General features: G+C 41.0%; 1 protein-coding gene across 2 annotated transcripts in view; it reads left to right on the top strand.

Annotated features, from left to right (window-relative positions):
• LOC117082658 (protein AF-10) overlaps positions 1-24,675 on the top strand; it is a 221,636-nt gene that overhangs the window by 51,876 nt on the left and 145,085 nt on the right. Inside the window, exons 4-5 of one of the 2 annotated variants that reach the window (XM_033209556.1) lie at positions 6,539-6,593; positions 16,656-16,755. The gene's annotated coding sequence lies outside the window, so the exon portion shown is untranslated. Of the gene's footprint in view, positions 1-6,538; positions 6,594-16,655; positions 16,756-24,675 lie in introns of those variants that run through there. The other variant, XM_033209554.1, reaches the window with a different exon arrangement.

Consider the following 24,675-nt stretch of genomic DNA (forward strand, 5'->3'; position numbering starts at 1 on the left):
TGGATTTTTTCTTGATTCATATTGCTTAATTGCTGTCCAAAAGAATAGGATTATGGTGTCATCGAAATCATACAAAAATGAATATTGACTTTTTTTTTTGACGACAATCTCACTCTGTTGCCCAGGCTGGAGTGTGGTGGCTTGATCTCAGCTCACTGCAACCTCTGCCTCCCAGGTTCAAGTGATTCTCGTGGCTCAGCCTTCTGAGTAGCTGGGATTACAGGTGCCTGCCACCATGCCTGGCTAAATTTTTTGTTTTTTGGAGCTGGAGTCTTGCTCTGTCGCCAGGCTGGAGTGCAGTGGTGTGATCTCAGCTCACTGCAACCTCCACCTCCCAGGTTCAAGTGATTCTCCTGCCTCAGCCTTCAGAGTAGCTGGGACTACAGGCATGTGCCACCATGCCCAGCTAATTTTTGTATTTTTTGTAGAGACAGGGTTTCATCATGTTGGCCGGGATGGCCTGATCTCTCGTGATCCACCTGCCTTGGCCTCCCAAAGTGCTGGGATTACAGGTGTGAGCCATGGTGCCCGGCCTCATTTTTGTATTTTTAGTAGTGATGGGGTTTCGCCATGTTCGCCAGGCTGGTTTTGAACTTCTGACCTTATGTCATCTACCCGCCTTGGCCTCCCAGAGTGCTGCAATTACAGGCATGAGCCATCGCACCTGGCCTGTTTTTTTAAATTCAATTTTTTTTTCTTTTTTTCTTTTTGGTTATAGCATCAATGGGATGTTTGTGATTTTGTTCCCTTTATCCCTTCATCATGTAGTTCTTGAGTTACTGTGCCTGGAGACTGTGTCTGATGTTAGGGGTGGCTAGCTATAGCCATAACATGGAGCTTGTAATCTAGCAGAGGAGTTAACTTAATTGCATAGTTAATTGTAATTGTAATATATCTCAAGAAGGAAAGCATAAGTAAATCATAATATGTCACCTAACCTCATCTGGAGATTCAGAGACCTTGTCTTTGATGAAGTGACTTTAAGCAAGGACCTGCAGGATAAATAGAAGTTATCCAGCTGCAGAAGAGGGTGTAGTGAATGATAATACTCCATTTAGAGTAAAAACAATCCATTAAAAGCCTCTGAAGTGGGAATGAGCTGTGGAGAATTTATAGAATTGAAAGAAGAAAAAGCCAGCATTGCCCATAACGTGAAATGTTGGAAAGAGGGAAGTTTGTGGAGATAGGAAAGGGTTATATGATGCAGGAAAACTACTGGAGTGTTTTCATTGTTTTGTTTTGTTTTTTATTTTTGAGACAGAGTCTTGCTCTGTCGCCAGGCTGGAGCGCAGTGGTGCAATCTCGACTCAGTACAACCTCCTTCTCCTGGGTTCACGCCATCCTCCTGCCACAGCCTCCCGAGTAGCTGGGACTACAGGTGCGCACCACCACACCCAGATGATTTTTGTATTTTTAGTAGAGATGGGTTTTCACCATGTTGGCCATGATGGTCTCGATCTCTTGACCTCATGATCTGCCTGCCTCAGCCTCCCAAAGTGCTGGGACTACAGGTTTGAGCCACGGTGCCTGGCCTATTGAAGTGTTTTTAAGTGGGCAGTGGTATATTTGGATTTGCATTTCTGAAGTTCGTTTTGTTGTGAAAAGTTCATTCTGCAGATTGGTGATAGTTGGTTAAGAGTGAATATTAAGAGACTACAGTCATTTTCCATTATCTGCGGTTTTTCTTTCCTTGATTTTAGTTCCCCATGGTCAACCCCTCTGAAAATAGGTGAGTAGAGTACAGTAAGGTAGAATCATGTGTTGTGTCATGCAGGAGGGAGGTATTTTCTTAGAAATACCTCATTAGGTGATTTTGTCATTGCACAATCATCTTAGAATGTTCTTAAACAAAGCTATATTGTATAGCCTACTACATACCTAGGCTACATGGTATAGCCTATTGCTCCTAGGCTGCAAACTTGTACATTTCATTACTGAATCCTGTAAGCAACTTAACATAATGGTATTTGTGTTTTTAAACATAGAAAAGGTACAGCTAAAATAATGGTATGAAAGGAAAAAAATGCACTTGTGTAGGACTTAACATGAATGAAGCTTGTAGGACTAGAAGTTGCTCTGGGTGAGTCAGTAAGTGGTGAGTGAATGTGAAAGCCTTTGACATTTTTGTACACTACTGATAGGGTTTGGCTGTGTATCCCCACCCAAATCTCATCTCGAATTGTAATCCCTATGTGTTGAAGGAGGGAGGTGACTGGATAATGGGGGCAGTTTCCCCCATCCCATTCTCATGATAGTGAGTGAATTCTCTTGAGATCTGATGGTTTTGAAAGTGGCAGTTTTTTCCTATGTACACATTCTCTTTCTTTTGCTTGCTGCTATATAAGACGTGCTTGCTTCCCCTCCCACCATGATTGAAAGATTCCTGAGGTCTCCTCAGCCATGTGGAACTATGAGTCAATTAAACCTCTTTTCTTTATAAATTGCCCAGTCTCGGGTAGTTCTTTATAGCAGTGAGATAATGGACTGCTACAATTACTGTAGACTTTATAAACGTTGTACACTTAATGTACACTAAATTTGTTTTAAAAATTACTCTGTCACGTTACTATGGCTATTATATCATTACGTCACTAGGCAGTAGGAGTTTTTCAGTTCCATTTAATCTCATGGAACCACCATTGTATATGCTGTTGTTGTTAGGCAGACTGTATTTTAAGAGAGACCACATTCACATAACTTTTTTTGTAGTAGATTGTTGTAATTTTTTTTTTTTTTAATTTTTTTGAGGTGGGGTCTCTCTCTTTTGCCCAGGCTGGAGTGCAGTGGCATGATCTTGGCTCACTGCAACCTCCTAGGTTCAATCAATTTTTGTGCCTTAGCCTCCTGCTTGGCTGGGACTGTAGGTGTGTGCCACCACATTCAGCTAATTTTTTTGTATTTTTAGTAGAGATAGGGTTTCACCATGTTGGCCAGACTGGTCTCAAACTCCTGACCTCAGGTGATCTGCCCGCCTCGGCCTCCCAAAGTCCTGGGATTATAGATATGAGCCACTACACCCAGCCTGTTCTATTTTATTATTGTTGTTAATCTGTTACTGTGCCTAATTTATAAATTAAACTTTTTTATAGGTATGTATGTATAGCAAAAAACAGAATCAAGTGCTTATTAGTGCCATTTGTTGTTGCAGATATCCACTGGGGTTCTTAGAATGTTTCTCGCATGGATAATTGGGGGATTACTGCATTTAGAAGGTGACTGAAGTGGTCTTGATGAAAGGTGATGCTGGCTTTAAGTAGGGTAATAGTGGAGATGGAGAGAGATAGGCACATCTCACCACTTTTGAGGAAGAGGAAGGGCACAATACAGTTAGGGATTAAAAGTGAGGTTAAGGAGTAAGGTATGAAGTGGTCAAAGATTATGACCACTAGGTGTCTTGCATGAGCAATGGGTCATTGAAAATATCATTACCAATAATTGGAAAGAGCAGGAAGAGCAGATTTTGTCATAAATTGCGGAGTGTTTTAGGTGTCTATGTAGGCTGGGTGCGGTGGCTTACGCCTGTGATCCTAGCACTTAGGAGGCTGAGGTGGGTGGATCACTTGAGGCCAGAAGTTTGAGACCAACCTGGGCAACATGACGAAACCCCATCTCCACTAAAAATAGAAAAAGTTAGCTGGGCATGGTGGCACACATCTGTAATCCCAGCTCCTTGGGAGGCTGAGGCAGGAGAATTGCTTGAACCCTGGAGGTGGAGGTTGCAGTGAGCCGAGATCGAGCCACTGCACTCCAGCCTGGGCAACAGAGCAAGACTCCGTCTCAAAATAAAATAAAGTGTTTACGTAGTATACAGAGTTTTATACCTGAACCTAAGGACAGATACAAATAGATAAAGTTTGGGAGTCACTGTTATTTTTATAATTTATTGGTAAAGGAAATTTGGACAATGAATAAGATTGCCTAGTGTTTCACGTGAAATAGTGAGACATCTTAGGCCAGAGCCCTGAGGAACTTCACCATTTTAAGGTTTGATAGGGAGATCAGAAAGGTGCTGCCAAAGAGGTAATAGGAAAATCAGGAGAGTGAAATACTGAAAGGCAAGAAATATAGCGATATTAGTCTGTTTTAGATTAAAGGAATACCGGAAACTGGGTAGATTATTAATATAAAGAAAAGAGGTTTATTTGGTTCACAGTTCTGTAGGCTTTACAAGCATACCACCAACACCTTTGGTCTGAGGAAACTTTTACTCATGGGGGAGTGGGAATGGGGACCAAGAGTGTCACATGGTGAGAGAAGGGAGCAAGATGGCAGGCTCTTTTTACCAATCAGATCTCACGTGAACTAACAACAGCAAGAAACTCACTCATTACCACAAGGAAAACACCAAGACATTCACGAGGGATCTGCCTCCATTACCCAAACACCTTTTGCTAGGCTCCACCTTCAGCACTGGGATTAAATTTTTACATGAGATTTGGAGGCACAAATATCCAAACTTTATTAATAGGTTCTATTTTATTTTTTTTGAGATGGAGTTTTGCTCTTGTTGCCCAAGCCGGCACAATCTCGGCTCACTGCAACCTCTGCCTTCTGGTTTCAATCAATTCTCCTGCCTCAGCCTCCCTCAGCTAGGACTACAAGCATACGCCACCACACCCAGCTAAATTTTTGTATTTTTAGTAGAAATGGGATTTCATCACACTGACCAGGATGATCTTGATCTCTTCACCTTGTGATCCACCTCCCAAAGTGCTGGGATTATAGGCGTGAGCCACTGTGCCCGGCCAATAGGCTCTATTTCTTAAACAATTATTTTTTGTAGAGATGAAGTCTCACTTTGCTGTTGAGGCTGTTCTCGAACTCCTGACCTCAAATGGTCCTTCTGTTTTGGCCTCCGAAAGTGCTGCGATTATATGTGTGAGGCACTGCACCCGGCCTCAGTAGGCTTTTATGGCTTATACTTTCTGTACTTTTAAAACTATTGCAACTTAATTTTCTACTCTAATTTTTTGTTGTAATTTATATATGTTATGTAAGTGTATATATATTTATATGTAGGATGTGTATATATAGTGTGTGTATATAAAGTGTGTATATATGTATATGTGTGTGTATGTATACATACATACACATATAGGTATATATATGTGTGTGTGGTATATATATATACACACACACACATTTTTTGTTTGTTTGTTTTTTTGAGATAGGGTCCACTCTGTAACCCAGGCTGAAGTGCATTGGCATAATCGTGGCTCACTGCAGCTTTGACCTTCCAGGCTCAATTGATCTGCCCGCCTCAGCCTGCTGAGTAGCTCTACTACAGGTGTGCCACCACCACACCCAGCGAATTTGTGTGTGTGTGGTGTGTGTGTGTGTTTTGTAGAGGTGGGATTTTGCCATGTTGCCCAGGCTGGTCTTGAACCCCTGGGCTCAAGCAATCTGCCTACCTCAGCCTCCCAAAGTGCTGGGATTACAGGTGTGATCCACTGTGCTCAGCCTATATTACTATATTGTGTGCTGCAAAACCTCTTTTGGAAACAAAGTGAGATATAATGCTCAAGTGTGACGTTCAGGAACATATTCTTGATAGTAAGACAATGCCATTGAAACTTACTGTGTTTCATAAGAAGTGGTAGTGCTGGCTCTACATTTATTTTTGGTTTTAAATTCTGAGCATGGGAGGGAGAGGGATCCACAATAAAATTTGAGTACTATTGTCTTTGAATAATAATAGCTGATTAGCCTAATTCCTTTCAGAAGGGAAATCAGCATACATGAAATCATTTCTTGCCACTTAAATTAAAATTCTACGTTCTCGAGTTTGGCTCTTTAAGAGAAACCAGACCTACTTGACGGCAGTCATCCTAGCTGTGACCGTAAGACAGGAAGTAAACAGATAACAGGCAGATATTAAAAGCCTTGCCCCATTCCTGTGTTGAGAGGACCTTTTTGTTTCTCCTCCCACTCTCCGGGTAAATGATCCCAGCATCTTTATGTTTTTATTAATGTAAGATTTAAAAAACTGTGGCAGGAGTTTTTTGTTGTTGTTGTTTTGTTTCTTTTAGATGGAGTTTCCCTCTTGTTGCCCAGACTGAAGTGCAATGGCGTGACTTGGCTCACCATAACCTCCGCCTCCCGGGTTCAAACAGTTCTCCTGCCTCAGCCTCCTCAGTAGCTGGGATTACAGGCATGTGCCGCCACGCCTGGCTGATTTTTTATTTTTAGTAGAGACATGGTTTCTCCATGTTGGTCAGGCTGGTCTCGAACTTCCAACCTTAGGTAATCCACCCGCCTCGGCCTCCCAAAGTTCTAAGATTACAGGCGTGAGCCACCGCGCCTGGCTCATGACAGGAGTTTAAAAGTTAAAATGTACTTTAAAAAAATTACTTGTCCTCTGAAGGAGATCACATGTCATCGAGAACAACTGTTTGTGAAGAATGTTCTGAAATATTCTTGGGGGACAAATAGTACAAATGCTGCTCTCACATTTTCAGTAGTTTTGAAGTTGCAGGGAAGATACTACATTTTGGATAATCTGAAATATTTCTTCATTACCTGTTTCTTTTTTTTATAGAGATGTGAACTTTGTCCCCATAAGGATGGAGCTTTAAAAAGAACAGATAATGGGGGTAAGTGCAGAGATTTCTTGAAAAAAATGTTACTGAAAACTGGGGCAGTGGAGTATTTTCAGACACCTAGTTGTTTATTTTATTTCATCAAATTAAACAGCGTTTTCTACTCATTTTTAACAGTAGTGGCTATAATTTATGAATCCTTATTGTACTGACCCACAAGTTTTCTACTTTGTGGACAAACTTAAGCATTGGCTATTTTATGCAGAATGATCTATTAAATACATACTTCTAATTAAAATTCTTTTTTTTTTTTTTTTTTTTTTTTTTTTTTTTTTTTTTTTTTGAGACGGAGTCTTGCTCTGCCACCCAGGCTGGAGTGCAGTGCCGGCTCTCAGTTCACTGCAAGCTCCGCCTCCCGGGTTCACGCCATTCTCCTGTCTCAGCCTCCGAGTAGCTGGGACTACAGGCGCCCGCCTCGTCGCCCGGCTAGTTTTTTGTATTTTTTAGTAGAGACGGGGTTTCACCGTATTAGCCAGGATGGTCTCGATCTCCTGACCTCGTGATCCGCCATCTCGGCCTCCCAAAGTGCTGGGATTACAGGCTTGAGCCACCGCGCCCGGCTTCTAATTAAAATTCTTATTTTTTTTGGCTGGACGAAGTGGCTCACACCTGTAATCCCAGCACTTTGGGAGGCCGAGGGAGGCGGATCACCTGAGGTCGAGTTCAAGACCAGCCTGGCCAACATGGTGAAACCTGGTTTCTACTAAAAATAGAAAAATTAGCTGGGTGTGGTGGTGCGTGCCTGTAGTCCCAGCTACTTGGGAGGCTGAGGCAGGAGAATCGCTTGACCTCGGGGGGCAGAGGTTGCAATGAGCCAAGATTGAACCATTGCTCATTAGCCTGCGTGGCAGAAGGAGATTGTCTCCAAAAAAAAAAAAAAGTCTATTTTTAAAAATGGATATAGTTTCTTATGTTAGGATTTTTTTTTTTGAAAAATGAGCCACATTTTTTTGTTGTGGTGGTTAGACCTGAAATCTGTTGTTTTAGATTCTTTTTTTCTCTTTTGTGTATCTCTAGACAGATGATGTTTCTAGTGAATGCTAATTTTATTTAACTCTGAGGATCTTTGTTGCTTGAATATAAAGAAATGTTGACTTTTAGGCTGGGTGTGCTGCCCAACACCTGTAATCCTAGCTCTTTGAGAGGCCAAGATAGGAGGCTCACTGGAGCATAGGAGTCTGAGACCAGCCTGGGCAACATAGGGAGACCTTGGTCTCTGCAAAAGTAAATATAAAAAATAAAAATAAAAAGACTTAGTTACACATGGTGGCACGTGCCTGTAGTTCCAGCTACTTGGGAAGCTGAGCAGGAGTTGAGCCTGGGAGGTCGAGGCTGCAATGAGCCATGGTCACACCACTGTACTTCAGTCCCTGGGATGGGTGAGGATGAGACCCTGTCTCCAAAAAACAAAAAACAAAAACAAAAAAAGAAATGCTGACTTCTGTATCACATTTTGTCATACTTTCCTATGGACCCTTGTGTATTACTCATTTTCTTCTCCACTTTCAATTATCTTTGTCAGAGAAATCATATTTTTCTACAGTTCAGTACTATTCTGAAATGTGTAGACATGAGTTTATTAGACCATGGCATATATGATGAGGCAGCTAAAAAAAGTAGAGGTTTAGCTCCTGTTACTATACTCTTCTTCATTTTGGGTAGCCACCTCTAAAGTAGTTTTGGCATAAATTAGAGTAATGGTGTCAGTAAATAAAAGGTAAAAATACAATGATTTTGGTTAGCTATATATATTTTACAGTTGGATCTTCAGACTATGTTATACAGTCAGATTGTAGAAAATTTAAAAATATATTGAAAACTCTTCCTGTTATTCCTGTTCCCCATCTGCCCAGTTTATCAATAGCTTTCCTGCTACCATGTAATTACTACTTTCTTACATATCTTTCTAGGTTTCTTTTGCATATTCAAATGTGAATAGACAAATACTTAATTACTCCCTCCATCTTTATACAAATTGGTTAATATTATATACTCTTCTGCGTCTTAATTTTTTTCACTGAACAATTTATCTTATTTTTTTCTTTTTTTTTGAGACTTTGCTTTTCTTTTTTCTTTGATTTTCTGTTTTTTTGAAGCTTCGCTCATTCGCCCAGGCTGGAGTGCAGTGGTGCAGTCTCAGCTCACTGCAACCTCCACCTTCCGGGCTCAAGTGATTCTCCTGCTTCAGCCTCCCAAGTTGCTGGGATTACAGGTATGTGCCACCACGCCCTGCTCATTTTTATATTTTTAGTAGAGGTGGAGTTTCACGATGTTGGCCAGGCTGGTGTTGACCTCCTGACCTCAAATGATCCTACTGCCTCGGCCTTCCAAAGTGCTGAGATTATACGTGTGAGCCACTGTACCCGGCATGAACAATTTATCTTGTTTTCAGTATAGAGCTTTTTTTTTCTTTTTAACCATGTTATCTAATATCTAATCAATCAGTGTTGATGCACTTTTTGATCTACTTTGGTGACTAACTCTTGTATATATGTCATTTTGCTTGTTTACAATATATATCTACAGGATTATTAATTTCCATAGGTGGAAACATTGGGTCAAAGGAGTTTTGCAGTTAATTTTGATAGATAGTCCGAAATTATTCGCCCTGTAGTTTTATCAATATATGTTCCCAGTTTTACCAATATATGAATAAAAAAGCTGTTCTTCATACCTTTGGTAATATAACAGGTAAAAGTTTGTATATCCAAGCAGTAGTTTTGCATTTCTCTTAATACTAGTGAAGTTCACATCTTTTTATAGTTTGAAGAGCAATTTGTTTTTTCTCTTCTGTGGTCTGCTTTTTGACTTGGTTGTGGATCTTTTTCTTTGTTTTTTGAGACAGTCTCCCTCTGTCACGTAGGCTGGTGTGCAGTGACTTGATCTTGGCTCACTGCAGCCTCTCCCTCCCCTGTTCAAGGGATTCTCCTGCCTCACTCACCTGAATAGCTGGGATTATGGGCGCGTGCCACCATGCCCAGCTGATTTTTTTATTTTTAGTAGAGATAGGATCCACCCACCTCGGCCTCCCAAACTGGTGGGACTACAGGTGTGAGCCACCGTGCCCAGCCAGTTGTTGATCTTTTTAGTTTGATTTATTGGAGTGTTCATAAGGAGCCCCTCATATATTATTATGCTGTTTTGATATGAATTGGACTAATTTTTACCCATCTGGTTAGTCTTTATTTATATTGTGCTTTAAAAAAAAGTTTTTTTTTTTTTTACCATGCATGAGTTTTTTACTTTAATTTCAGTTTATTAATCTGTCATGACATCTGCATTTTGAGTTGTTAGAAAGACCTTCACTATTCCGAAGTTTTTTTTTTTTTTTTTAAGTGATAGGTTTTCATTCTGTAGTTCAGGCTGGAGTGCAAGTAGCAGGATCCTAGCTCACTAGCTTTTTAGTCCTGGGCTCAAGTGATCTTCCTGCCTCAGCTTTGAGAGTGTTGGAATCCCTGCACCTGGTATAAACCTTCCATCTTATTAAATGTTTTGTGTTTGTCTTTCCTATTCTGATTTGTTTCACTCGTTCCATTCTACCCTATTAGCTTTAAAAAAAGTTAACGTTACTATGTGCTTTTTTCCTTTCTGAATCCTCTAAAACTCTTAGGATACTGTAAATTCACTTGCCCATCTCCTGACATATATTTTATTTTTGTCATGTACTTTAATTCTCTGTTTAAGAATTATAGTGGTTTTGTCAGGTGTTTGTTGAGGATTATGCTGGTCACTTAAAATGAAACTTTGTGTAAATTTGGTGTTATTTTTCTTTGAATTCTATATAGAACTTCGTGAGAAACTGAAACTTTTCTGGGAAAATTTTTGATAAATTCGTTTTTTGGCAAAAGTATAGGGACATTCCTTTTTCTCCCTTCCCTTCCCTTCCCTTCCCTTCCCTTCCCTTCCCCTCCCCTATTTTCTTTCCCTTTTTCCCCTTTCCTTTTTCCCCTTCCCTCCCTCCCTCCCTCCCTCCCTCCTTCCTTCCTTCCTTCCTTCCTTCCTTCCTTCCTTCCTTCCTTCCTTCCCTCCCTCCCTCCAGGCCCTTGGGCCTGGCCTATTTTTGTATACTTAAGTCAATTTTGGTGCGCTCTATTTTTCCAAGAAATTTGACTACTTTGTATAAGTTGCTGAAATTGTTGGACTGATGTTGCCAATATTATTATTATTATTATTATTATTTTGAGATGGAGTCTTGCTTTGTCACCCAAGCTAGAGTGCAGTGGTGGCACGATCTCGGCTCACTGCAGACTTCACCTCCCAGGTTCAAGTGATTCTCTGCCTCAGCCTTCGAGTAGCTGGGATTACAGGCAGGCACCACCGTGCCCAGCTAATTTCTGTGTTTTCAGTAGAGATAGGATCTCACCATTTTGGCCAGTCTGGTCTTGAACTCCTGACCTCAGGTGATCCACCTGCCTTGGCCTCCCAGAGTGCTGGAATTACAGGTGCAAGCCACCACGCCTGGCCGCCAATAGTACTTTATTATTATTTTGCTAATTTTGCTGGCATTGGCAGTAATTACCTCATTGTTATTCTTGATGTTGGTGATTTGTGTTCTGGTTTTTTCTTTGTTTTTATTTTTATTTTTTTGACCAGTCCAAATAGAATTGTTCAATTTTGTTGACCTTTTTAAAGAAAGTTTTGGGCTTTGTTAATTTTTATTTCATCTCCCTGTTTTCTATTTTGTTAAACTTCTGCTCTTTATTATTTCCTTCCCACTACTTTACTATGTGTTATATATTCCTCTTCTTTTCTAACTTATAAAGGTGGAACCTTAGGTCTTTTAATTTAGATTTTCTTTTCTAATGAAAATATATATGCTGTAAGTTGTTCTCTATTGCTTTTATTGAATCCCAGAAGTTGTGTTTTTTTGTTTTTGTTTTTGTTGTTTTTTTTTTTTTTTGCTGTTGTTGTTTTGAGACAGGGCCTTAGTTTGTCACCCAGGCTGGAGGGCAGTGGTGTGATCCCGGCTTACTGAAGCCTCGACCTCCTGGGTTCAAGCGATCCTCCTACCTTAGGCCCTAAAGTAGCTGGGAGTACAGGTGCATGCCACCTTATCCAGTGAATGTTTTTTGTATTTGTTGTAGAGACAGGGTATCACCATGTTGCCCAGGCTGGTCTCGAACTCCTGAGCTCAAGTGATTAACAGGCGTGAGCCACTGCCCCCAGCCTACGTCTCAAGTTTTGATAAATTTCATGTTTGTTGCCATTCCGTTCAAGACATTTTCCAGTTTCCCTTGTGGCTTTCTCTTGAACATCTTAGTCTATCTTGGACAGAAGTAGAAGTCTGCTATTTGTTCTTAACATTGATTTTCCCTCTTATTTCTTATTTCTCTTTGTTCTCTCTGTGATTATTTTTTAGTGCTGTATTTTAGTCAGTTTAACAATGCAACTGGTTAGTATTGCATGTAAATTTAATTAATTATATTAAATTGCCTTAAATTGCCTTCTTGGCCATATCTCTTCCTATATATTCAAGTATTTATATTTATCTATATAGTGGTTGTGATAGGGATTATAATTTTCTTATCAGTAAATTCAGTCTACTGAGTGTACCACTTTTTTTTTTTTTTTTTTGAAATGGACTCTTGCTGTGTTGCCCAGGCTGGACTGCAGTGGCACTATCTCGGCTCACTGCAACCTCCACCTCCCGGGTTCAAGCAGTTCTCCTGCTTCAGCCTCCTGAGTAGCTGGGACTACAGGCATACACCACCACACTCAGCTAATTTTTGTATTTTTAGTAGAGACATGGTTTCGCTATATTGGCCAGGCTCGTCTGAAATTCCTGACCTTAAGTGATCTGCCCACCTTGGCTATCCAAAGTGTTGGGATTACAGGCATGAGCCACCGCACCCGGCCTGTGTGTATCACTTAACACGAAATGTAGAATGAAACCATATAGACTTCTTTTACCTGTTCCTTCTCCAGTCTTTGTTATAGTTTTATAGGAAAGCTACATACATTCAAAAACCGTACCAGTCTTTTAATATTTAACGTAAGTGGTCATTTGTATTGTAAATGAGTGTGAAGCCGTTAATGTTTTATATGTTCATTATATATTAAATGTACCTACATGTTTATCGCTCTTTATATTTTTCTTCAGTTCTGAACTTCCTTCTGGAATCATTTTCTTGTTACTCAAGGAAAATTGTTTGGTGTTCCCTTTAATGGAAATCTTTTTTTATTTTTTATTTTATTTTATTTTATTTTTTATTTATTTATTTTTTTTGAGACAGAGTCTTGCTCTGTCACCCAGGCTGGAGTGCAGTGGCCGGATCTCAGCTCACTGCAAGCTCCGCCTCCCGGGTTTACGCCATTCTCCTGCCTCAGCCTCCCGAGTAGCTGGGACTACAGGCGCCCGCCACCTCGCCTGGCTAGTTTTTTGTATTTTTTAGTAGAGACGGGGTTTCACCGGGTTAGCCAGGATTGTCTCGATCTCCTGACCTCGTGATACACCCGTCTCGGCCTCCCAAAGTTCTGGGATTACAGGCTTGAGCCACCGTGCCCGGCCCTATTTTATTTTATTTTTGAGATGGAGTCTCGCTCTGTCACCCAGGCTGGAGTGCAGTGGCCGGATCTCCGCTCACTGCAAGCTCCGCGTCCTGGATTCACGCCATTCTCCTGCGTCAGCCTCCTGAGTAGCTGGGACTACAGGCGCCCGCCACCTCGCCCGGCTAGTTTTTTTTTTGTATTTTTTTAGTAGAGACGGGGTTTCACTGGGTTAGCCAGGATGGTCTCGATCTCCTGACCTCGTGATCCACCCGTCTCAGCCTCCCAAAGTGCTGGGAATACAGGCTTGAGCCACCGCGCCTGGCGAAAATCTTTTTTTAAAAAAATGTTTTCTGGCTTTAGCTACCTAGTTTTTTGTTTGATAATTTGCCTTTTGTCTTTAAGATTTTCATTTCTTTCCCTTAGTTTTCTGTAGTTTTATTAATGTCCCTTGGTGTATATCTTATATTACTCTGACTTATAGTGGTTCTTCAGTCAGTGGCTTTGGGTCTTCTGTTCTGGAAATTTTTTAGGTATTATCAATTCAGATACTGCTTTCATGCCATTTTCTCTCTTATATTTCTCTGAGACTCTGATTACGTGTGTGTTAGACCCATCTGCCTATTACATTTTTCATGTGTCTTATTCCATTTTTTGTATTTCTTGATTTTGTGTTTTGTGCTAACATTCTGGATTTCTTCTGACCTGTTTTGTTCGTACTAATTCTCTTTTCATCCATGTCTAAACCATTGTTAATCCCGCCCATTGATTTTTTTTTTTTTCTTGAGATAGAGTCTCTGTCACCCAGGCTGGATTGCAGTGGCACAATTATTGTTCACAGCCACCTCCAACTCCTGGGCTCAAGCAATCCTCCCACCTTAACCTCCTGAGTAGCTGGGACTATAGGTGCATGCCGCCGCACCTGGCTCATTTTTTTTTTTTTTTTGTAGAGATGGTGTCTCACTTTGTTGCCTAGAGTGGTCTTGAACTCCTGGTCTGAAGCTATCCACCTCAGCCTTCCAAAGTACTGGGCTTACAGGTGGGAGCCACTGTGCCTGACTGATTTCTAAATTGCTGCTTTACTTCTGGAATTTTAATTTATTATTATAGTTTTCAGTTCTTTGCATCAATTTAGAATTTTGTCTTGTGTGTACTTGATCATAGTAAGCATACTTACTTTAAAATCTTTATCTGGGCCGGGCGCGGTGGCTCGAGCCTGTAATCCCAGCACTTTGGGAGGCCGAGACGGGCGGATCACAAGGTCAGGAGATCGAGACCGCCCTGGCTAATACGGTGAAACCCCGTCTCTACTAAAGAATACAAAAAACGAGCCGGGCGACGAGGCGGGCGCCTGTAGTCCCAGCTACTTGGGAGGCGGAGGCAGGAGAATGGCGTAAACCCGGGAGGCGGAGCTTGCAGTGAGCTGAGATCCGGCCACCGCACTCCAGCCTGGGCGACAGAGCCAGACTCCGTCTCAAAAAAAAAAAAAATAAATAAATAAAATAAAATCTTTTTCTGATAACTCAAATGATGATCTGTTTTGATTTTCTTGTTTCTCCTTATTTTTGTTCATATTGTCTTGTCTGTCATGTGTTTGGTACTTATTGTGCTGGAAATTATATGTAATTAAGAAAGTTTAGGCTGGGTGTGGCATCTTATATCTGTAATCCCACCACTTTGGGAAGCTGAGACTGGCGGATCCCTTGAGGTCAGGAGTTCGAGACCAGCCTGGTCAACATAATGAAACCCCGTCTTTACTAGAAATACAAAAATTAGCCAGCTGTGGTGGTGGGCACCTGCAATCCCAGCTACTTAGGAGGCTGAGGCAGGAGAATTGCTTGAACTGGGAGGAAGTTGCAGTGAGCCGAGATTATGCCAGTGCAGTCCAGCCTGGGTGACAGACCAAGGCTTTGTCTCAAAAAAAGGGTAGAAATTATTTGTAGCCAAGATGATACTATTTTCTTTTAGAGAGGATGTATATTTGCATCTGCTTGGTGCCTTGGGGGTTGTAATTTAGGATTACCTTCGCCAAATTTCAGAGTTTGAGATGGCTAGAGCCCTGGAGTCTCTTTGAAGATCTGTGTACTTTTAGTGTATTCCTACGCCTGGTTTGCCCTTCAGTGTTGCATCTGAAAGGAGGAGAGGGGTTTACTGGTTCCCTTCTTCTCTTGGTTGTTTGTGAATGTACATCCCTGTACTATTAGGCCTCTGAGTTTGTCAAAAGTACCCTTCAGGCCGGGCGCAGTGGCTCACGCCTGTAATCCCAGCTTTTTGGGAGGCTGAGTTGGGTGGATCACCTGAGGTCGGGAGTTCAAGACCAGCCTGACCAACATGGAGAAACCCCACCCCTACTAAAAATACAAAATTTAGCCAGGTATGGTGGTGCATGCCTGTAATCCTGGGAGGCTGAGGCAGGAGCATTGCTTGAACCTGGGAGGCAAAGGTTGCAGTGAGCCAAGATTGCACCGTTGCACTCCAGCCTGGGCCACAAGAGTGAAACTCTCAAAAAAAAAGAAGTTCCCTTCATCCTCACCACTGCTTTCTCTGAAATAGACAAATGTTCCCTGGGCAAAAGTGGCCAAAAACTGTACCTAGGACTTTCATTCTCTTCCAGTTTTAGCCCAGAAACTCCTCACTATCTCACCAGCTCTTTAAAACCTTCAGTCGGGAGGCTGAGGCAGGAGAATTGCTTGAACCCGGAGGCGGAGGTTGTGGTGAGCCGAGAGCATGCCATTGCACTTCTGCCTGGGCAAGGAGAGAAACTCCGTCTCAAAAAAAAATATCAAATTTAAAATATTTCAAACTAAAATAGTGAAATGATTGTTATTACTAATATTAAAAATATTGACACTAAGATAAAAATAATTTCATGTTGACATTTAAAATGATTAAGATTAAACTATTAAATTTTATCCTAAGTATTAAACTTTTAAAACTTCCTTTTGTAGTGGTTCTCAGAAGTAGTGTTGATCTGAATATTTAGTCTGCCTGTATAAGAAGTGTTAGTGCCAACATCTGAATTTGTAAATGTTTCCCTTTATTTATGTAACTGTACATCACCACTGGGGAAATGATTCAGAATGCTTTTTTTTTTTTTTTTGAGACAGAGTCTCACTCTGTGGCCCAGGCTGGAGTGCAGTGGCCGGATCTCAGCTCACTGCAAGCTCCGCCTCCCGGGTTTACGCCATTCTCCTGCCTCAGCCTCCCGAGTAGCTGGGACTACAGGGGCTCGCTATGTCGCCCGGCTAGTTTTTTGTATTTTTTTAGTAGAGACGGGGTTTCACCGTATTAGCCAGGCTGGTCTCGATCTCCTGACCTCGCGATCCGCCCGTCTCGGCCTCCCAAAGTGCTGGGATTACAGGCTTGAGCCACCGCGCCCGGCCTCAGAATGCTTTTTTTAGTGGTGGTATGAGTACTCTCAAGCAATGGAAGTAAGACAGCAATGAGAATTTGTTAATGTCCTTATTGTGCATTTGTTTTAATAGACATTGAAGGATCTGTTAAGGAAGTTAATGATGTTAATTTGCTTTTGATAAAACTGAAAGACTACATTTATTTATTTACTTTTAGGTTGGCCCATGTGGTTTGTGCCCTGTAGATCCCAGAGGCACAATTTTCCACAATGGAACCAGTTGTTTTACAGTCTGTTCCGCGTGATCGTTATAATAAGGTACAGTGCATATTATTTTATTCCTGTTTGAATATCACTGCCGGGAAGGAGAAAGGAAGTTTTTGTGTTTTTAAAATTATAGGTCTCCATCAAATTCAGGGAGATGTCGAAGAGAATTACTACGCCAAACTACAGTTATTAAAATGTTATTAATATGTTACTAAGGTCACAGTAGTACAAAGCAATTGAAACTGTGTTACCTTTTGTAGTAACTTAGGTATTTAGTGTTCTACAATTTACAGGACATTTTAATCCTTCCAGATTGGCCCTTTATGAATTACTGGTCTCTCTTGCTCTTTCAAGTATCAAGAGTCTGTTTAATTTGAATTAATTATTATTTTGCATAATAATCATTACAGTGTATCATACATTCTTTTTTGAAAAACAATCCTGTATTAGAATGCTACTTGTCCCCCCACAAAGTTATTTGTGCCCCAAGATATGGTTTTTATTGTTGGCCTTAAAAGAAAACTTACTGTTTACTTTTTTCCTGTGTATTTTTCTTCATTTAGTACAAATATATTATTGTTTTATTCTCCTCTGCATTTTAGGTTTCACCGTTACCCAATGTGCCTTTAAATACAGTTTTACTACTTAACTGAAGGTACACATTCCATCTGTGGAAGAAATTGCAGCCAGCTTTAAGATTTTAAATGTTTTTGTGCAAAAAAACTTTATTATTATGTAATTAATATTCATTTTATTTTATTTTATTTATTTTTTTGGAGATGGAGTCTTGCTCTGTCACCCAGGCTGGAATGTGGTGGCGCAATCTCGGCTCACTGCAAGCTCCACCTCCCGGGTTCACGGCATTCTCCTGCCTCAGCCTCCCAAGTAGCTGGAACTACAGGCGCCCGCCACCGCGCCCGGCTAATTTTTTGTATTTTTAGAGGAGACAGGGTTTCACTGTGTTAGCCAGGATGGTCTCGATCTCCTGACCTTGTGATCCGCCTGCCTTGGCCTCCCAAAGTGCTGGGATTACAGGCGTGAGCTACCGCGCCTGGCCGTAATGAATATTTATTTTAAAAACTTGAAAAGACAGACAAGTAAATAAATATAAGAAAAAAAAATTCATAATCTTCTTATTCAGGCTCATCCAGGGTTTTTCTGTGTATTTTTGCTTCTAGCATATACTTACCAAAAAAGTTGAATTGTTTTCCTCATATTTTTTGTTTGCCTTTGAAACTTACACAGCATCTTTTGTGTGTCAATAAATTGTGTTTCTGCTGTATTTTTAATAGATATTTAGTCTGTAATACAGAATATCATGAGATTGAACAAACTGTGAATTTAATTAAGCAACCCTTTGTGGTTGAAGGGCTTAGTTTGGGGTCTGGCATTTAGTATACACTGCTAGCATCTGTGCAAAAGTGTGTGAACATTTTGGAAGCTTCAAGAAATACATTGTGTGAAACTGTCCTCTAGAACTTACACTGTATTAGCTACATGTGAGATTGCTCATAACCCTATATTATGTTAGTTACACTGTGTTACCCTTAAAAAAATCTTTGCTATTCTTTCTAGTAAAGAAAATATTAAAAGTTTGAATGAGTTTCTTTGAGTACTGGTAAGGTTAGTTATTTTAAAGTTTTTTTTTTTTTTGAAGACTTTTCATGTATGTTAATTGACCTTCCATATCAGTTATTTTAATATTATAATTTTTTTACAAAGTGTTTTATATTAGAGATCATATTCTTTTGTCTTATATATTTGCCGTGTGTGTTTTTTCCCATAATTTAATGTTTAATTTTATTGTGTCTTCACAGTTTTAGTTGTTGGGATTCTAGCAGGTTCATTTTTTCTAATGCAGAAGTTTACATTTTTGAGGTAATTTTCACCAGTGCTCTTTATTGTTTCTGCCTTTGATGCTGTGCAAAGAAAATCTTCATATTAATGCACATTTGTTTTTAGTGCTTTGGAAGTCCATTTTTTAAAATCTTATTTTTCTTTTTAATTTTAAAAGCATTAAAACTTACAGATTGCAGAATAGTACAAAAGAGCTCTTCCTTCTCTAAACCATTTGCAAGTAACTTACCAATATAATATGCTGTCACCCCTGAATACTTCAGAATTTCCCATAAGAAGGAAATTCTCCTGGGAATATACATTATGCCATCAAAATAAGGAAATTAACAGCGATGCATTATTACTTTCTGGTCTTTGGAACCCATTCATGTTTTTGTAGACATATTCTTTATAGCAAAAGAATCACAAACCTCATTTGGACTCTGGTCTTTTTATTTATTTTTATTTTTATTTTTGTACAGAGTCTCGCTCTGTCACCCAGGCTGGAGTGCAGTGGTGGAATCTTGGCTCACTGCAGCCTCCACCTCCTGGGTGCAAGTGATTCTCATGCCTCAGCCTCCCGAGTAGCTGGGATTACAGGTGTGCACCACCACATCCAGCTAATTTTTTTGCACTTTTAGTAAAGACAGGCTCTTGCCATGTTGGCCCGGCTGGTCTCGAACTCCTGGCCTCACGTGATGTGCCTGCCTCAGCCTCCCAAAGTGTTGGCATTACAGGCCTGAGCTAACACGCTCAGGCCTCTTCGGTCTTTTAAAATCTCAAATGACTCAGTCTTTCCCTGAGTTTCATAACTTTGATACTTCTGAATATTACAGGCCAGTTATTTTGTAGAATGACCCCCTATTTGGATTTGCCTGATGTTTCATCATGATTAAATACAGTTATGTTTGAGCAGGAGTATCACGTAGGTGATTCTGTGTTCTTTAGCAGGAGTATCACGTAGTGATCCTATCAAGTGGTACATGATTTCAGTTTTTCCTTGACCACTTGGGTAAGGTGTGTCTGTCAGGTTTCTCCACTGTGAGGTTAATCTTTCTTCTCTTTATAGTCAGTATGGATTTTGTGGGGGAAGTGCTTCTATATAAACATCTTGTTCCTTGTGCCTTTTCCTCACTCTTTTTGGCATTTATTGATGTTTCTTGACCTAATTTATGACTAGGATTGATGGCAAGTAGTGGTTTTCCAATTTCACCCTTTCTTTTACATTCATCAGGTGACATTCCACTGTAACGTGAAACTTTCTTTACTCCTGGATTATTTGTATTAGTATGGACTTAATGCTATTTTATTTTAATGGATCATATTCCACTAATGTCATTTATTTTGTTGTTCATACTGTCTCAGATTTGCCTGGTGGGACCTCTTAAAGCTGGCTTCTGTGTCTTTTGATCTATTGTTTCAGAGAAGCATTTCTCTACTTCTGACACAACAGTATAATCTAGGCTCATCTTGTATTATTCCTGCTGTAGTTCTCAAATCACCATTTCTCTCAGGAGCCTTGTTTCATTTTAGGTGCAAATAATATTTAGAAGCCAAAGTGGATTCTAGGTGTGGGTTATTGCTACTCTCAGTCAGCATGGCTAGGAATTGTGTGTGTATGCCTACAGAGATACATATTTCTATAATTTCACATCTATATTGTTTTTCTATGTATGTAGAAAACTAGGCCGGGCGTGGTGGCTCAAGCTTGTAATCCCAGCACTTTGGGAGGCCGAGACGGGCAGACCACGAGGTCAGGAGATGGAGACCATCCTGGCTAACACGGTGAAACCCGTCTCTACTAAAAATACAAAAATTAGCTGGGGGCGGTGGCGGGCGCCTGTAGTCCCAGCTACTCGGGAGGCTGAGGCAGGAGAATGGCGTGAACCTGGGAGGCGGAGCTTGCAGTGAGCCGAGATTGCGCCACTGCACTTCAACCTGGGCGACAGAGCGAGACTCCGTCTCAAAAAAAAAAAAAAAAGAAAAGAAAAGAAAAAAGAAAAAAAAGAAAACTATGGGCCGGGTGCAATGGTTCATGCCTGTAGCCCTAGCACTTCGGGAGGCCAAGGTCAGTGGGATGACTTGAGGTCCGGAGTTTGAAACCAGCCTGGCCAATGAAAACCCGCCTCTACTAAAAATAAAAAAATTAGCCGGGCATGGTGGGATACGCCAGCAATCCCAGCTGCTCGGGAGGCTGAGGCATGATTTGAGCCCTGGAGGCTGAGAGGGTGCAGTGAGCCAGTATCACACCACTTCACTCCAGCCTGAATGACGGAGTGAGATTCTGTCTCAAAAAAAAAAAAAAAAATTGACTGGGCCCGAGGGCTCACGCCTCTAGTCCTAGCACTTTGGGAGGCCGAGGCGGGCGGATCATGAGGTCAGGAGTTCAAGACCAGCCTGGCCAAGATGGTGAAACCCTGTCTGTACTAAAAAATACAAAAATTAGCCGGGTGTGGTAGCGGGTGCCTGTAATCCCAGCTACTCAGGCGTCTGAGGCAGGAGAATTGCTTGAACCTGGGAGGCGGAGGTTGCTGTGAGGCGAGATTGCACCACTGCACCTCAGCCTGGGCGACACAGTGAGACTACGTCTCAAAAAAAAAAAAAAAAATTTACTGGGCATGGTGGTGGACACCTGTAATCCCAGCTACTCGGGAGGCTGAGACCGTAGAATCGCTTGAACTTGGGAATTGGAGATTGCAGTGAGCCGAGACTCTGCCACTGCACTCCAGCCTCGGTGACAGAATGAGACTCTGTCTCAAAAAAAAAAGAGAGAACAAACTGTGAGGTCACAATACTTTTGATTCATTATGTGAATACACACACACACACACACACACACACACATCTCTATTACTCTATCCATCTCTATATATTGAACTCCATATGCTCATAGTGGCTTCTCCAAATCTAACCCAACAAAACAGAGCTCATTTTAATTTTTCCCCCAAAGTTATGATTCTCAGACAGAAACCTGACTCTCACTATTTTTAATAGTTTACTTATTTGATCAATCTCTCCTGTTTTGACATACCGTCTGTTGCTGCCTCCACCTAATGCAGATGCTATTCTAACCCAATTCAGGGTTGCTGCTACTGTCCTGCATGCCAGCCCTTTTCACCCCTCTTGGGATTTGATATTCAGCTTCAGTTCACTACTTCCACTTTGGTTGATCCTTTCACCTTGCTCTGAGATTGTCCCCACCCCTATTCCCAACCCCTTAGGGGAACCAACCTTACTCAGACTCTTATACTTGTATGAGACTGCCCCCTCCTCCCCAGCATGGATAATTATTATGCTTGAACCCACCTCATGGCTTTTTTGTTTTTTTGAGACAGGATCTCACTTTGTCACCCAGGCTGGAGTGCAGTGGTACAGTTTTGGCTCACTGCAGCCTCGACCTCTTGCGCTCAAGCAGTCCTTCCACTTTAGCCCCCTGAGTAGGTGGGACTACAGGCGCACCCATCACACCTGGCTAAGCTTTTTGTATTTTTTGTATAGTTGAGGTTTCATCATGTTGCCCAGGGTGGTCTTGAACTCCTGAGCTTAAGGGATCTGCCTGCTCTGGCCTCCCAAAGTGCTAGGATTACAGGCATGAGCCACCATACCTAGCCCCATCTCATGGCTTTAAGACTAAAGTGTTGAAGTAGAAAAGGAGCGAGGGTAGACCAAAGAAGGAATTATTTAGATATAAGTGTTTTATTAGCCTAGAATTAATTTTAGAACATGGTAAGATACGTGCCCAACTTTCCCCTCCCACCTGGTTCGTCAACTTTTTCAACACTATTGCTGAATAATCTATGTTTTCCATTATGATTTGAAATATTGTTTGAATCATTACTAAATTCTTGAATACTTGAGTATGTTTCTGGACTTTTTGTGTTCCATTGGTGTGTCTATTTTTATCCTGGTGCCACACTATTTTAAATTATTATAGCTTTATATACATTTTAGTACATGGTAAGACAAATATTGTCATGTATTTTTCTAGGTGAACATTAGGACTAATAAGAGCACAATTTGGACTACATTAGAGTTACAGTGAAATACTGTTTTAGGGATGAATATATTTTTACAATACTGAATCTTTCCTTCCAGAAACATGATGTGTCTGTTTATCAAGTTTACCTTTTTTCTTCTATTTCTTTCCTTTTTATAGCTTTTCTTATATGCGATTGTTTTATGTTTGTCGGATTTTTGTTGTTGATGATTTGTTTTGTTCTACTTAGTGTTAGAATAGGCTCAGTGGCTCATGCCTGTAGTCCTAGCACTTTGGGAGGCCCAGGCAGGAGTATCGCTTGAGCCCAGAAGTTTGAGTCTAGCTTGGATGACAAGCGAGACCCTGTCTCTAAAAAAAGAAAAAATTTAGCCAGATATGGGGAGGCACACACATCTGTAATCCCAACTACTCAAGAGGCTGTGGTGAGAGGATTCCTTGAGCCCAGGAGGTCGAGGCTCCAGTGAACCAAGATTGTGCCCCAGCACCCCCGCCTGGGCGACAAAGCAAGACCCTGTCTCAGAAAAGAAGAGCAAGCAAAGAAACAAAAAAGAAAAAAGAAAATAAGTTAATGGACTGGGTGTGGTGGCTCACACCTATAATTCAGTACTTTGGGAGGTTGAAGTGGGAGGATTGTTTGAGCCCAGGAGTACCAGACCAGCCTGGGCAACATTCTGAGACCCCACCTCTGCAAACAAGAAAAACAATTAGCTGGGCATCGTGGTGCTCGCCTGTAGTCCCTCCCAACTACTTGAGAGGCTGAGGTGGGAGAATCACTTGAGCCTAGGAGGTCAAGGCTGCAGTGAGCTATGGTTGTGTGACTGTACTCCAGCCTAGGTGACAGAGTGAGGCCCTGTCTCAAAAAAAATAAAAAAAGTTAATAATAAGGTTTTGTTCATATATATTCTTTATGCTTAATAATGGAGCATGCAATTCTGAAATGACGGGAATGATTGGAAAATGGGTTTGAAGACATCAGTCCTTAATGCATGGGAGGTAATAAAGCATACGTTTGGGAACATTTATTTACTGGGCATTTACTATGGACCTACTTTGTATCAAGCATTGTGTTAGACCCCAGCAATTCAAGAATGAATAAAATAGGGGGTTTCCCCTCCTCAAGTAGGAAGACAAGTAAATAAATGTATGAAAATTAAAATATATATTACATAACAATAAGGCTGAATGGAGTATTATGGGTAAATAATGAAAGGAGGGATTATTCTTGTCGAAGGAATTGAGTAAGGCATACAAAGAGCTTCTAGGGCTTTGCAGAGTAATTAGCATTTGACCTGTGCAGAAAAGGATCAAATAAAAATTCCAGACAGAGACATAACCTAGGGTAGCAGATGCAAAGGGAAGAAGTGGTAGGCATGTTCAGAGAATAAAAAATAGTCCTATGTGGCTAGAACATTGTGGAATTTAGGAAAAATGAAATTTTGTGAGTACTAGGAAAACAATTTGCTGGAATATCTTTATTGTATATCTAAATAGCAGAGAATTCACTGTATTGACCTGTGAAATTTTTTACATGTTGTTAAATGTATAATGGCCAGTTTTAAAAATATGTATTTATTAATTTTAATAGGTTTTGGGGGAACACATGGTGTTTGGTTACATGACTAAGTTCTTTAGTGGTGATTTCTGAGGTTTTGATGTACCCATCACCCAAGCAGTTTACACTGTGCCCAATGTGTAGTCTTCTATCTCTCACCCCATTTCCACCCTTTACCCCAAATCCCCAAAGTTCATTGTGTATCATTCTAATCCCTTTGTGTCCTCATAGGTTAACTTCCTTTTGTTTATTTGTTTGGTTGGTTGGTTGTGTTTTTTGAGACAGAGTCTTGCTCTGTCACCCAGGCTGGAGTGCAGTGGTTCACTCTTGGCTCACTGCAACCTCTACCTCCTGGATTTAAGCAATTCTCATGCCTCAGCCTCCCAAGTAGCTGGGGATTACAGGCATGCATCACTACTTCCAGTTAATTTTTTTTGCATTTTTAGTAGAGACAGGTTTTCGCCACATTGGTCAGGCTGGGCTTGAACTCCCAGCCTCAAGTGATCTGCCCACCTTGGCTGCCTCCCAAAGTTCTGGGATTACAGGTGTGAGCCAGTGCGCCTGGTCTATTTATTTTTTATAGAGA

The sequence above is a fragment of the Trachypithecus francoisi genome, unplaced genomic scaffold (genome assembly GCF_009764315.1).
Source record: "Trachypithecus francoisi isolate TF-2019V2 unplaced genomic scaffold, Tfra_2.0 Lachesis_group9, whole genome shotgun sequence".
Classification (NCBI taxonomy): domain Eukaryota; kingdom Metazoa; phylum Chordata; class Mammalia; order Primates; family Cercopithecidae; genus Trachypithecus; species Trachypithecus francoisi.